The following is a 13,646-nucleotide window of genomic DNA, read 5'->3' on the forward strand; positions in this document are numbered from 1 at the left end:
ATACATTTAAGCATATGAAGACTTGGTTGTTGTCTATTTAAGCTTGCAGTAAAGCCAAGGTTCACACAGAGTGGGTTGGTTTTGTGTTTTTTTTTGTTTTGTTTTGTTTTGTTTTGTTTTTGGGTTTTTTTTTGTCTAAGCACAGATGTCTAATGTCTGTTCTTCACTTGCCTTTGTCTTTGTGGACCATTTAAATTAATTCCATTACAGCTGTTACCATCTTGTCCATGCCGTTTTCTCAAAGCATAGTTTGTTCATGAAACACAAAATGCCAGTAATAAAAACAAGACTGGTGCAAGGACTAATTCCACATATGATAAGGAGGAGCTGCAAGTTGAGCACATGAAGATTAGGGACAGCAGAATTACCAAGCCAAGTGCTAAAGATGCTGGTGCATCATTCCATGTCAGTCTATTACTACTTTTTCTCTGTGTTTTTGCAAAAATAAAAATAATTCATGAAAGTGTTATCAGAAGTATAATTTCATGCAAGCATAAAGGGAGTCACAGAGGAAATGTTAATTCCTGGGCATAGCTTTTGTGGAGGATTCCAGGATCTCAAGGACAGGAAAGGTGAGACAGGGTTCATCTCTGTTACCGTTTAAATCTAGTATTGGTATTACTGAAGCTAAGAAGACAGTGTATGTCTGTGGTAATGCTGCACTTGTCCATGATGAGATCTGACTATCAGTAGTTCAAAGCACGTACCACAATTAGGATTTTAAGGTTGCATCTTTATAACAACAAAGCAAAATTTTCTAGAAGGTTTTGGGATTGTTTATGCTTTGAATCTCCCTGACAACAAAATCTTGACTGTATGGTACAGTCTGCAGACCATGGCTGACTAAACAGCAACCACAGTGGTACCAAGAAGTGGTAGCGACTTTGCTAAAGTAGATGGATTTACTAGTTATCAGCAAATTCTACATTCTGTGAACTGTAATAATTAATTTGTTTTGTTTTGTTTTGTTTAGTTTTTTTCCTCTGGTGATATCACTTCTCTGATAATCACTTGTCTCTCTGCCTAATCAATAAGTTGACATAAATGCCACCAGTTTTTACCATCTGGTCCACAGTTGAAAGCCCTTGCCTGCTACTGTTCAGTAATTGCTGTTTCATGTGTACCTTGACAGTAACTGATGGAAATGTTTTTAGTCTGAATTCAAACAACTATTCCAACTTTACTAGTCCTAAGCTTCAGATTTTGCCTAATTGTGGAAAGGAAAGTAGGCACTTCTGGTTCTGTCTAGACATGGCTCTGTTAAGTGCATGTCTGATCATATGAGTTACTCACTCCGGTAATATTAATAAATGGGACCAAGCCAAATAAAAGACAGTTCCATTAAATTCTCTGAGCTCATAGGGTGGTTATAAAGTCAACATGCTGTGCTATGTTAACATCTGACCAGTGAAATAGTTGTTTCCTGATCCCAGCTTTGGCTTTCAGCCACAAAAAACACAAGACAGATGCTATGCTTTAGTAGGGTCAGGGTTATCAGAGACCTGTGATTAATAGTAGGTTACTTTGCTTTTTTGACACTTTTGTTCTGTTGATTACAAAGGACTCCTAGCCATGATTTTTCATTGATTTGGTGGACTATATGACAGATGAGAAGAAAGGAAGGACCATTCTGAATTTGAGCTCTTTCTGGAAAAATACAGGCATGAGTGCAGTTTGGACTCCTGGTTTACTTTGGGCTTGTTTGATGTGGATGCTACCGATACTGGTATCTTAGAGGGCAAAGGGGCTAAGCCTCCTCGCAGAGGTAACAGTTGTAAATGCAAACAAGGTGTTCTTAGCTATTTATTGATTTCCCATCAGGCAACAACGCTGGAGAATTGAAAACACCGACTTTAAAAGTGCATCAAAGTAATTTGTTAGTCTTTGAAGTAGGAAGTTATTTATAATGGAGGGTGTTCTCTGATGGACTGATAGGCTTGCAGTGTGCATGAGTGATCCAAGTCAGAAAGAGGTTTGTAAAAGGATATCAGAGTGTTATAACTTAAAATTGTGAGTACTTTGTTTCCTGAAACATGGGCATTCTATGCCATTACCATGATTTTTGTTTAGTTTTTCTTCTTTCTCAAGCACTGCCCCCTAAGCAACAATATAAGCCATATTGACAGAGACATGTGAAAAATAAAATCCTATGCAGGGTGATGCTTTCAATCCCAAATCATTGATAAACAGAGGTGATACCTCTCCAGGCAGAACATCGATGAGTCCATTGAAAACAGATATTTAAAACCTCTCTGCATATGACTTAAATGAGATATATCACTAATAGTCTGTCACTGTAGGAGGCTCTTTTAAAACTTTCCTGATAAATGGATGAGTTGGAATTTGACGCCAATGTACCAAGTCCTGCTGACTGCAGAAAGCTACTGATTCTCTTCTTTTACCTATCATATGACAGAAGTTGTTTGTTTTTTTTTCCCTTTTCCCCACATTTACTTCTCTCCCCTTTATGTTTTAATATCAGAAAATGTTTTGATCATTATTATGTTAAGGCAGTCATTCAGATAGACTGATGATAGGGCTATACTCAAGGTCAGGAAGCCCTGCTTCTGAGACACCTCCTTGCCTTTACTACCTCGACTATCATGAGTGGTTGGTTGGTTGGTGTGAAAACAAAGAGCAAGCAACACAATATCCTGTGCCAGACATTGCTGGCCATTTTCATATTCCTCTTCTGCTTAATCTGTGGTGCTGTGGGACGTGCAGAGCTCCCTAAACTCCGGCTTATCCTTCAAATTTGGAATTGTCTTCCCAAATTTTTTTGTTACCTATACTTTCTAATAATACCATATCTCCACATTAAATGCAGCGAGGTACTTACTTGGCCTAGGAGACACTGTGGTAGGAATATTTTAGTAATAATTGTTTGCAAATGATATACATGGATTGTTGTTGTCTTCCTGGGTTGGTATTTTTTAAAAAATTAATTCAGCAGTGTTTGTGTACCTAATTAATTTTGGCTGCTTGATAAATTTCAGCTTACCATTTGAACATGTTTTCTGTCAGTTGGACTGTTACTTCCTGTGTTTGTTTGCTTTTTTTTTTTTTTGTTAAAGGAGATTATAAATGGGCAGAACTTTTGCTTCTAAGTAAAAATATGCCTTCTTAAGTAATTGCCTGAATTGCAATATGTTTGTTATTGTTTCTAATTGCTAATTCTCTTGATGCAGGTCAGCACCTTTTTGGTTCAAATGTCTCAAGAATGAGTCACAAGAACAACAGAAAATAAGTTCATTGTAATACTGCTTGGAAGAAATAGTCAACATAATTACTCTGCCCTATTGCTCTTTTCCCTGGCTTCAATAAGATAAAATCCTGTTTTGTCACAAGAAAAGTTGAGTAACAGGTTCATCTGGATGTCAAGATGAGCAGTTTATAAGCATCCTGATTTGAACCCTGCACTACTGCCTAATCTGCTGATCTTTCTAGTTCCACAAGTGACATTCAATAAAATTTTGCTTCAGGAGGTAGCTGGAAACTTAGCTTTATTTCCTCCACATGAATCCTTAATATTTTTTCTTTTAAATGTAAAAGAAAATTAAAAATAAGGAAAGATTTCTTTCATATAGCAGTGATAAAGAGAGAAAAGGAAAAAGTTAAAATGTTAATGTAGAATATAAAATGTAAATGGTAAAAAAAATTACAAACTTCGGGAAATATTAACATATATTGCTTAAAGGGAACAGTCTCTTGTGGAGGTAGGATTAAATATTTCCAAAAAAGAATGAACAAAGTCATTAGACATTTGAGGGAAAAGAGATACATGTATTAGTAAGAAAGTGTAGTAAGGTGACAAAACACCTGTTCTGTTAACAAGTTGTGTTCAAAGTAGGTTACAGAGAAAATAGGCTGGAGGAAGCTGGGCAGGAAAGCTGATTTGTGGTGCCATCAGGAGATTTCAGCTTGGCTTGACCAAAGATGGAAATGAAATTTTATGGGATTAAGCATTATTAAGAGAGCAGAGTTCAAATAAGGTGATATCTTTGCATTTTAAGTTTGTCTCTGGGGTAACTCTGGAAGTACTCTGCATCTCACACAGAATAATTTTTTAAAGAAGCTCTTGAAGGACAAGACTGTGAGATGAAGCCTGGCCTGCAAAGAGGGAGGTTGAAGAAGACAGTGAGATGGTCAAAGGTGCAAGTGCATCCAGGACAAGAGCATCAAAGGACTTGGCTCTGCAGTCTGTTGTCCTCTCTTGTGAAGTACCTGTGTAGATGGACATCTGTGTGCAAATAAGAGCTCTGTCACTGGCAGTCAGCTGTTGCCCATGAGGTTTTGCAATTAAGCCTGAATCTGCAGAGCAGACTGGTGGGGTCTGAAAGGCCAGATAGCTTTCTGGGCCACGTGCTGCAGAGCTGCATGTTGCTGGCAGAGCAACGAGAAGCCACAGCTCCCTTCAGGACGTGCAGCCTCTCTGACCTTAACCACAGGTGGCTTTCTGCAGCTCATACGGTGGAGCTGTGGGCTGGTGAAGGCAGAAATTGGCATCCAGGCAAGCGAGGGAGTGAGAGCATACAAGTGAATGTATCCTCCTTGCAGACTGAGAAATGCCTGCTGAGACCAGGACATGGGTTTCCTGGCAAGAAGGACTGAAGTGGCTGTTCCTCAGGACAGTGTGGCTGCTGCGTGTACATTGGGAAGGCATTTGTCACCATCAGTGATGCTGACAGGTGGGATATGGGGACAGGACAGAAAGGGACATGGTGAAATGAAAGAATGTGTCACTGCCTGCAGTTTCCTGTGAGTTTGTCAGAAATGCTGGAGGCAGCTCAGAGCAATCCATCAAGATGCAGAGCTTGCAGACTGCTGGCAGGCAGCTTCCTCCCAGCACCTGCCCAGCTTGCAGCATTTCTCACCAGAGCCCCGCCGCTCCTCCAAGGGAAGTAAAGGACAGGGAATAAAGAAAATATCTCGCCATCATTTTGACCTGCCTTCCAAGGCCCAGGGGTTTTTGTTGCATGGCAGCAAAGACCATGGTCCACATGTGATGCTAACAGCGAGTGCATATCCAGTCTCATAATGGTGGAAGGGTGATGGGGCCAAGCTACCAGCAGACCTGCTGCTACCTGCAGGCTGGGCTCTGCCCCTGCCCTGTCATGGACTAGTACAACCTGGGTGTGGGGCAGAAGCAGCTTTGTGAGCTCTGAGGGATGCTGTGGAGACGGATGTGTAGAGTATCTCCTCGCCCTGGGCTTAAAGGGGATGAAGGGCTGGTGAGGGGAGTAGGACGGGGCTGTGCTCCTGGTCTGCAGTCATGAAGATGGCTTGTGGGAAGGTAGGGCTGTGCTTATGGGGCATTGAGTTAGGAGGTTATTGTGAGAGGAGGGGATTTGGCTCTTAGTGTTGCACTGTTTTCTTTTTTCCTAATGGGTCTTCTATCCTCAGGAGGGTTGTCGACCTCTGCTGTAGGCTATAGGAACACCAGCTGCCATGTCTCTACATGTACTAGCTCTTAGGCAGGGACAGAGAAGAAAAGGGTAGCATGAGTGTCCACTCCCAGGCTTTGCATTTACTATTCCAGGGCAAATATATTTTAACTTTCATGGATGTTTTGAAAAGTTTTGGTTTCTGCCCAATGCAGAATTAAAAACATTTCCAAAATCTGCTTGCTATTATGTTTCTTGTCACCATTATATTTTTATGTAGCTCCAGCAACCTGAAGCCCTAGGGAAAGGGAACTCAATATTTCTTTTGGTGGAATAAGGGCAAAAAGCACTTCTCATGGAGTGGAGGAGGCACTCTTGACTGGTATCTTGAGGTTTGATTTTAGCTTTGCAACACCTTGAAATTAATAAATTAAAACACGGGACTATTTTGAGGTGCAGCAATATCACACTCTGCTTTTAAGATGAGTAGTCACCCTGATCAAACGGTGTTTGTCTGTGTGAGTTGAGATGAGAGGGAATTGGATCCTGCCAGAAGTTCCCTCCATGGGCAAGGGACCCCTCTGGGGTTCTGCCTTCTGCCTTCCTAGCTCTGTGGATGGGGTGATGTGCTGGCAGCTTGAAGGTAAGTTGCAGAATAAAGCTGTCTGGAGGAACTCTGAAACTGAGAACTGAACAAGTACTATAAGGTGTTATCTCATTAGTCTCCACAGGAGCAGGAGGAGGATGAGGGTTAGGATTATTACGAGTATGCTCTGGGGCTTGGGAGTCTTGCTTAATAGATGTTGCTGATTTATTTGATGTTAGCTTTTGCAACATATTCTTCTGCCTTCTTTTCTCAGTTCTCTTAAATACACGTTTTGGGAATGGGGAAGTTGGCTTTATACTCATGTGTATGAAATGGGTTTTTTTGGCAGGCTTCTAGGCAAGGACACTGATTTCCTACCTGCTCTATATGAAGTTGTAAATAATGCTCCTCAAATCTGGCCTCCTTTTTTATGGACAACACCACCCAGAAAAAGAGTCATATTTGGGGTCTACTTTTTTCAAATGTAGGGCACAAGTATATTTGTGACTTCTAAATTAAATGGTTAGCTGGTGTTTGGAAGCTCACAGGTTGCATCAGCCAAGAAAGGCAGCAGTCAGGTAATCCTGTTTATCTCCAAATCCTAAACCCAATACCAAATAGAAACTTAATTTATTTGCTCAGAGATCCAAACCTGTGTTCTTCAGCTCAGGATTTTGGCTCCTTCTCAGGGTTACACACAACCATTAATTTTGATCTCCGGTGGCTCATTCCTTGGTATTAGTTTTCCCATTTTTTTTCTGTCTCTGCCCTACTGGAAGAACTTCATGTACGCATAGTCCTGGCCTCTAGAGAAGCCCCCATTTTTAACAGTACTTTGGACTACTATTCATCAGGCAACTAATTTTGCAATTATCATTAAGTGGTCAAATAGTTTCCCTCTTCCTAAAAGAAAATCCATATCCAATTGCTCTAACAATTAAAATACATATATAATATACCCCGAACTTCTTGACCTCATTACTAGGGACAGCCTTGTATAGGTAGACAGCAGTAACATAATCCTGCTGCAATCTGAAGAGAACTTTTTAGTTGGGTATTTGAAGTAAGAAACAAGAGAGACCTATGAAATCATTGATTTCATGGAAGAAAAGCAGGGGGCAGCAGCAATTTCTTCGCATTTTTCTATGGACCATTTGGTGGACATCTCCACTGGAGAAGGTTTTGCTGTGTCCATGCTCTATGGTACTCACTGCTGGGAGGTGCAGAGCCTGAAAAAAGTTTAAGTGACCTCAACAACTATCCAGATCCTGAAAAAGTATGCTCTTTGGTTCAGTGGATGCAGTTTCCAGCTTTGAATGTCCCTAAAGAATGAGTTTCTGAAAACAAGAAGGATTTGCTAATAGAAATAGGAATCTGTTCAGGCTTCCCTGAACATCTGCTGTTGACACTGCTGGTATGGGAGACTGGGCCAGAAGGTCCTTCCTGTGTGGCAGCTCCTGTGCCCTGTGTCTCATTCCCTGATGACAATTATTGTGTGTCCCTGCTGCAGCAGCAGGAATTTGCTTTCAACCTTCTCATCTCCTCGCTCCACTGCCTCCAGCATCTCTTCATCAGCAGCTTGCTGACCTGTGCTATTTTTTCTTCCCTTGATGTGGAGAGTATAGGGACAATGGCTGTTCGGGTATTGGAAGGGGTTAATCAGGTTTATCACTTGGACAATTTTAAAATAAATTGACAAGGAATTAGGAGAGCAGTTGTTATAATCAGGCTCAGCATTAAAAATCAAACTGAATGTAATGAACCTGTAAAAGAGCATTCAGACCACTTAAGTGAAAGAGTCATCTGCATGGTTTTCTATTTATCTGGCAATTGGGGATTAGAACATGCTACAGGACAAATTATTTGCTGTATGGACAACAGTGTATTGCCACTGCTACCTTGAGTTTTGTGACTTCTCCAAGGATCACTGAACCTACGTGCTTTTCCTCTTCCCATTATTCTTTGCTAGTGCTGGTTTTACATTTGGTGATTATTCTTTGGGAAACATAACAAACAACATATAAACTGAAATCACCAGATCTGTTTCCCTCTAATGAGCAATGACAGAGTTTCATTTAGGTTTTTTACACCTAGCTAGAGCTGCTAGGACACTCTCCAAAGAGTGCTGCACTGGGAAAATTATGATGTCATTGTAGATGTCTTGCTTATTTCCCCAGAATAAATGAACATCATCATGAAACTCCAGGAGGAAAACTTGGCTGTGCTGGAGTTATGGAGCTATTAAAGCAGCTGAGACTAAGGTTTGCATTTAAGTCAAGGGGTTATTTGGAGGTCACCATCGTACACTTTTATTTGGAGTCCTAAATATGTGTTTAAGTGCCTCACTTAAATAATTTTGTCCATAATGAGGCTGGTTTGGCTTCTCTGAAATACTGTAGAAGAAATGTGTTACTGAATCACTGCAAATTTTTTAAAATTCTAAAGCTACAAAAAGAATAATTTCTTTCATAATTCTTCAGGTGTCTATTTTATAGGGTGTTTTAAATGAAAGCTGTAACATGAAATCACAAAGATTAGCAGTGTGCTGAAACTAGCTGTCTCTTCTTTCAAAGAACCAGCTGTCATTTCTTCCTTAAGATGATTTACCCTTCTAGGTTCAGCAATTGTGCATTCTTTGAAGCACAGCAGGAGACTGTCTGTATCAAAAGGAAGATAATTTCCAAAATGCTCTTCATAATTATTATAATAATGGTCTATTGCTGCAATTTTCAGGCTCTACAGCTAAGAGAATTATGAACTTACATGCACTGATTGTTTACAGCAGAGAATCAAACAAAGGCAAAGACGTAGCAGAGTGTAGGACTTGCCACAGTGTTCAGGATCATGGCTGTGGAGCCATGTGTATTGCTTTTGGAAGGATCACCCATAGTTCAGAACCAAGGTCTACCTGAGGCATTATACAAGGAAAATATTTCTAGCCCACACCATTTGCAGGATGCAAATGTAAATTATTTGATTTCCTAGTGACTGAACGGATATCAGAAATTATCTAGTACCTTAAAAATGAGATCACTCAATGTATCATGCATTCTGCCACACTGTAGAAAGAAACAGACTTTTTCACATTTTCATCAGATGTACTACTATTTCATGAAATATCATCATCTATCTTTTAATATCTTGAGAAGTTGTGTTGTGTAATTAATATTTTTTAAATATCTGAAGTATCCTCTGTTCCTTGTTTGTGACCTTTCCAAATGAGTATACCAATCTTTAGCCTTCAGTACCTATGTTAAGATTATCATTACCCTATCTAGAAAGACCTGTTCTAGTAAAATCCCACTTTTATTGAAAGAATTGTATCTATGGTGGCTATGTGGATTTTATTTCTCATATTCAGTATTTTCCTCATGCATTCTTTGGGGCTCTTTTAACTTTCTTCACTGTAAAAAGCACTGTGTTTATATTTATACTGTTTCACTTTCTTAACTCAAAACATTAACAACCCCTTTTAATTTCTGTCTGCTCTGTCCTGTTTGTTTTGATGAAGGAACATGGCTCCTAGCAGTGTGCCATCTGCAGAAGAGTCGTGATTGTGCATTGCTTTTGCCAGCAAGGAACATTATTCTTCATGGTGCTTTTGTTTTCTTCATCAGTTTTTGGCCTGACTGTGTTTTTCTTTTGCAACTTCCATCTGGTTTGTTTGTTTGTTTGTTTGTTTGTTTTTCTGATCTGAACAACCACTGAAGATATACTTTATTTTAAATGATAGTACCATTGATCAATTCCATGACTGGACCAAAACTTCATATTAAAATTTTACAGATCAAATAACATTAATTCTGAAGACAGGATCATCTTGCAAACACATGTAATTTCAACTATTTTCTTTCCCCTGGTCATTAATCAGCACACAAAATCTCAGTGCTTTATTCTGCTTTTTGTTCTTCATGCTAATATTCTGAAAACCAAAGTTTTAATTTTCTTTTTGACAATACATACAACTGCAATACCTGTTTCATCTCTGAGGTGTTGTAAGCTGAGGACTTTCTTTTCCAAAAATGAACCACAACTTCTTTCAACTGTTCCTGAGTTGGCAATGCAGACGGAGCAGAATGATTTCAGTGGACACCGGGATTTTGACTGCTTGGCCTTTGGGCCAGCTCTTTGTGCTGGGTTTTTCAGCTACCTTGGTGGGTGTTACATGCTGTTTAGGTAAATGGTGGATGCTTTGTCTGTCCCTATATGGGGAAAAGCCAGAAAACTTCAGTCTGTGGTCATAAATCTGGAAACATTCATAAGCATTAAGTTCACCTTAAAAAAAGGAAAAAAGGAAAAAAAAGGAAAAAAAGGATCTTACAAATGATAGATTATGTTTGTACATCTCTCTCAGTATTTTGTTCAGCATTATTAGCATGTAGGCTTTGATTGAAACCCTGCTTATTATTTTACTTGGTTGAAATCCAATTTGCAGTGAGTCAGTTGTTCACTGCCAAGGTTAACAATTCATAGGATGGAGAAGGGGACTTCGAGAGTCTGCTTCCCTCATGGTTTTTGCACTTTCTTTTTTGAAACTGTATTGTTCTTGCTCACCTTTCTACTCCTAAACCATCACTTACACAATTTCCAGCTACTCTGTTTTTCTTCTTCCCCTTGCAACCTTTATTTTACTTTTAATAAAATATACCTCTGAAAGGTTTAGTTTAGATTTGTTTAGAAAATGGGTGTAGATGTACAAATATAAGAGAATAAGTATAAAAGTATGAAGGAGGTGTTGTGTGGTTATTGTTCTGGATTTTTTTTTTTCTTTCCATTCATACATTAAATATCAAAATAACCATTGCAAGAGCAATTCAAAATGACTTCAAGTGTCACTGAATAACTTTAGGGAACAGCTTCCCCTGTAACCTCAGAGCACCTCCTGTCCCTTGAAAAAAACTCAACCCAAAAAACTCAGTACTTGAAGACTTAGGTTTGTTTGCTGTTTTCTTAATCTCAGAAATCTCATTTCAAGCCTTTAGTTCATAGCAAAGAGTGAAGGTACATACCTTGGACACCTCATGCCTGCCTCCAGGGATAGGGCAGTAGCTGATGGATGGTGTCCAAGCCTGATAGCTTAGTGCCTTGTAAAGAGAAGACAGGGTGAGTGGTGGGAGAAAACTGACAGTTACTGTGATAAAGCCCATCACATCATTTCTAACTTATTTACGTGTGTCCAAAGGAGTGAGGTATTTGTGTTACCTGAGAGATCCCCTATGCAGGAGTTACCTCTGCTCTGGTACTCAGGTCTTGCTGCCGTTTCGGCAGCTAAATAAGAGGTGACTGCAGTCTGCTGTGCATGAGTCATGCTGAAAGCATCATGTGTGGAGGTGTGAAGGACGGAAGAGAAGATGAGGGTTATACAGTAGTCTTCTTGTGGTGTGGTGTTAAGGCAGATGGGGCTACACCTTGCAGAGAGACATGGGGATACCACTGAGCAGAGCAGAGTTACCTGGTGGAGGGTGCACAGCATCCAGTGATTTCTCAAGAGCTGCTGAATCTTAACAAGAAAGGACAAAATACCACCAGCTGAATTGGATGTCACAAGTTTCATGGCACTAGACCCATCAATGTAAAGCTAAGCTTCTTGTCTTTATTGGTCTTTGGTAGAGAAATGCATGGTTAGAAGAGTGCTGAAGATGTCCCTTAGTCTAGCCCTCTGTGCAGAATCACCAACCTGCACTGGAATCCTCAAGCCCAGTAATGAGGCTTGTGTAATCTCTATATGTACGTTGCTTTCCTAGCTATATTGTGAGAAAAATGTACTTAATGATTCAACCACATTGTCTTTACTTCAGATTGATACCATTACCCTGTTCTGTTCCTTCTGGCATAGAGAGTTCTAGCATCAAATTGTTGTGTATGGTATTTTTCTTTTAGCAGGTTTACAATCCCATATTAACTCTGGTTCCTCTGCCGCCTCAGCGATTATTACCCATTTCCTGATTATATAATTCCTTCCCCTTAGCTGCTTATTGCAGTTGCCAGTAAGTGTTTTATTACAGAGGTGACTATTTGATAACTACAACAGTGAAAATGGTAGATCCGGAGTTCAAATGCATCTGCTGTTAGGCAAAGAGTGCCATGTGGTTCCTAGAATTTGTAATCCCTACTATACTCTTTGTTATAATAAGATGGGAATTGTGGTTGTGCTGTGAAAGATTGCAAGGTTTAGTAGCTAATGGGTATGGTGAGAGAAATTGCAGACATGTTCTATTTTCCAGCATCTTGACAGTTTTATTACTTAGCGGTTACCATAGACTACTTTTTTCTTTTAATTCTTAAAACGGACTCTCTCTTACTTTGTGTCTGTGCCATCCAGCATTACCTACTATGTAGAAATCTGGATACTGTTTTCAACTTTTCTACCACATCACATAACTGGGGAATGAAAACTTGGGTAGTTCTCAAATTAGGGAGGATGGTCTCTGACAGTGTTTGATATCAATAAATTGCTTCCCCTTGTGAACAGCTTGAAATAAACAAAACTCAAGAACACAAAGTAGCCTATCTTTGAAGAAGAACACAGACAAACTTCAGCCTTAAAAGCAAGAAATCTTATGCAGAAAAGCTAAGTTCTTCTCTTCCCTTCTCTTCTCTTCTCTTCTCTTCTCTTCTCTTCTCTTCTCTTCTCTTCTCTTCTCTTCTCTTCTCTTCTCTTCTCTTCTCTTCTCTTCTCTTCTCTTCTCTTCTCTTCTCTTCTCTTCTCTTCTCTTCTCTTCTCTTCTCTTCTCTTCTCTTCTCTTCTCTTCTCTTCTCTTCTCTTCTCTTCTCTTCTCTTCTCTTCTCTTCTCTTCTCTTCTCTTCTCTTCTCTTCTCTTCTCTTCTCTTCTCTTCTCTTCTCTTCTCTTCTCTTCTCTTCTCTTCTCTTCTCTTCTCTTCTCTTCTCTTCTCTTCTCTTCTCTTCTCTTCTCTTCTCTTCTCTTCTCTTCTCTTCTCTTCTCTTCTCTTCTCTTCTCTTCTCTTCTCTTCTCTTCTCTTCTCTTCTCTTCTCTTCTCTTCTCTTCTCTTCTCTTCTCTTCTCTTCTCTTCTCTTCTCTTCTCTTCTCTTCTCTTCTCTTCTCTTCTCTTCTCTTCTCTTCTCTTCTCTTCTCTTCTCTTCTCTTCTCTTCTCTTCTCTTCTCTTCTCTTCTCTTCTCTTCTCTTCTCTTCTCTTCTCTTCTCTTCTCTTCTCTTCTCTTCTCTTCTCTTCTCTTCTCTTCTCTTCTCTTCTCTTCTCTTCTCTTCTCTTCTCTTCTCTTCTCTTCTCTTCTCTTCTCTTCTCTTCTCTTCTCTTCTCTTCTCTTCTCTTCTCTTCTCTTCTCTTCTCTTCTCTTCTCTTCTCTTCTCTTCTCTTCTCTTCTCTTCTCTTCTCTTCTCTTCTCTTCTCTTCTCTTCTCTTCTCTTCTCTTCTCTTCTCTTCTCTTCTCTTCTCTTCTCTTCTCTTCTCTTCTCTTCTCTTCTCTTCTCTTCTCTTCTCTTCTCTTCTCTTCTCTTCTCTTCTCTTCTCTTCTCTTCTCTTCTCTTCTCTTCTCTTCTCTTCTCTTCTCTTCTCTTCTCTTCTCTTCTCTTCTCTTCTCTTCTCTTCTCTTCTCTTCTCTTCTCTTCTCTTCTCTTCTCTTCTCTTCTCTTCTCTTCTCTTCTCTTCTCTTCTCTTCTCTTCTCTTCTCTTCTCTTCTCTTCTCTTCTCTTCTCTT

The sequence above is a fragment of the Athene cunicularia genome, assembly GCF_003259725.1.
Source record: "Athene cunicularia isolate RWA chromosome Z unlocalized genomic scaffold, athCun1 chrZ_part3, whole genome shotgun sequence".
Classification (NCBI taxonomy): Eukaryota; Metazoa; Chordata; class Aves; order Strigiformes; family Strigidae; genus Athene; species Athene cunicularia.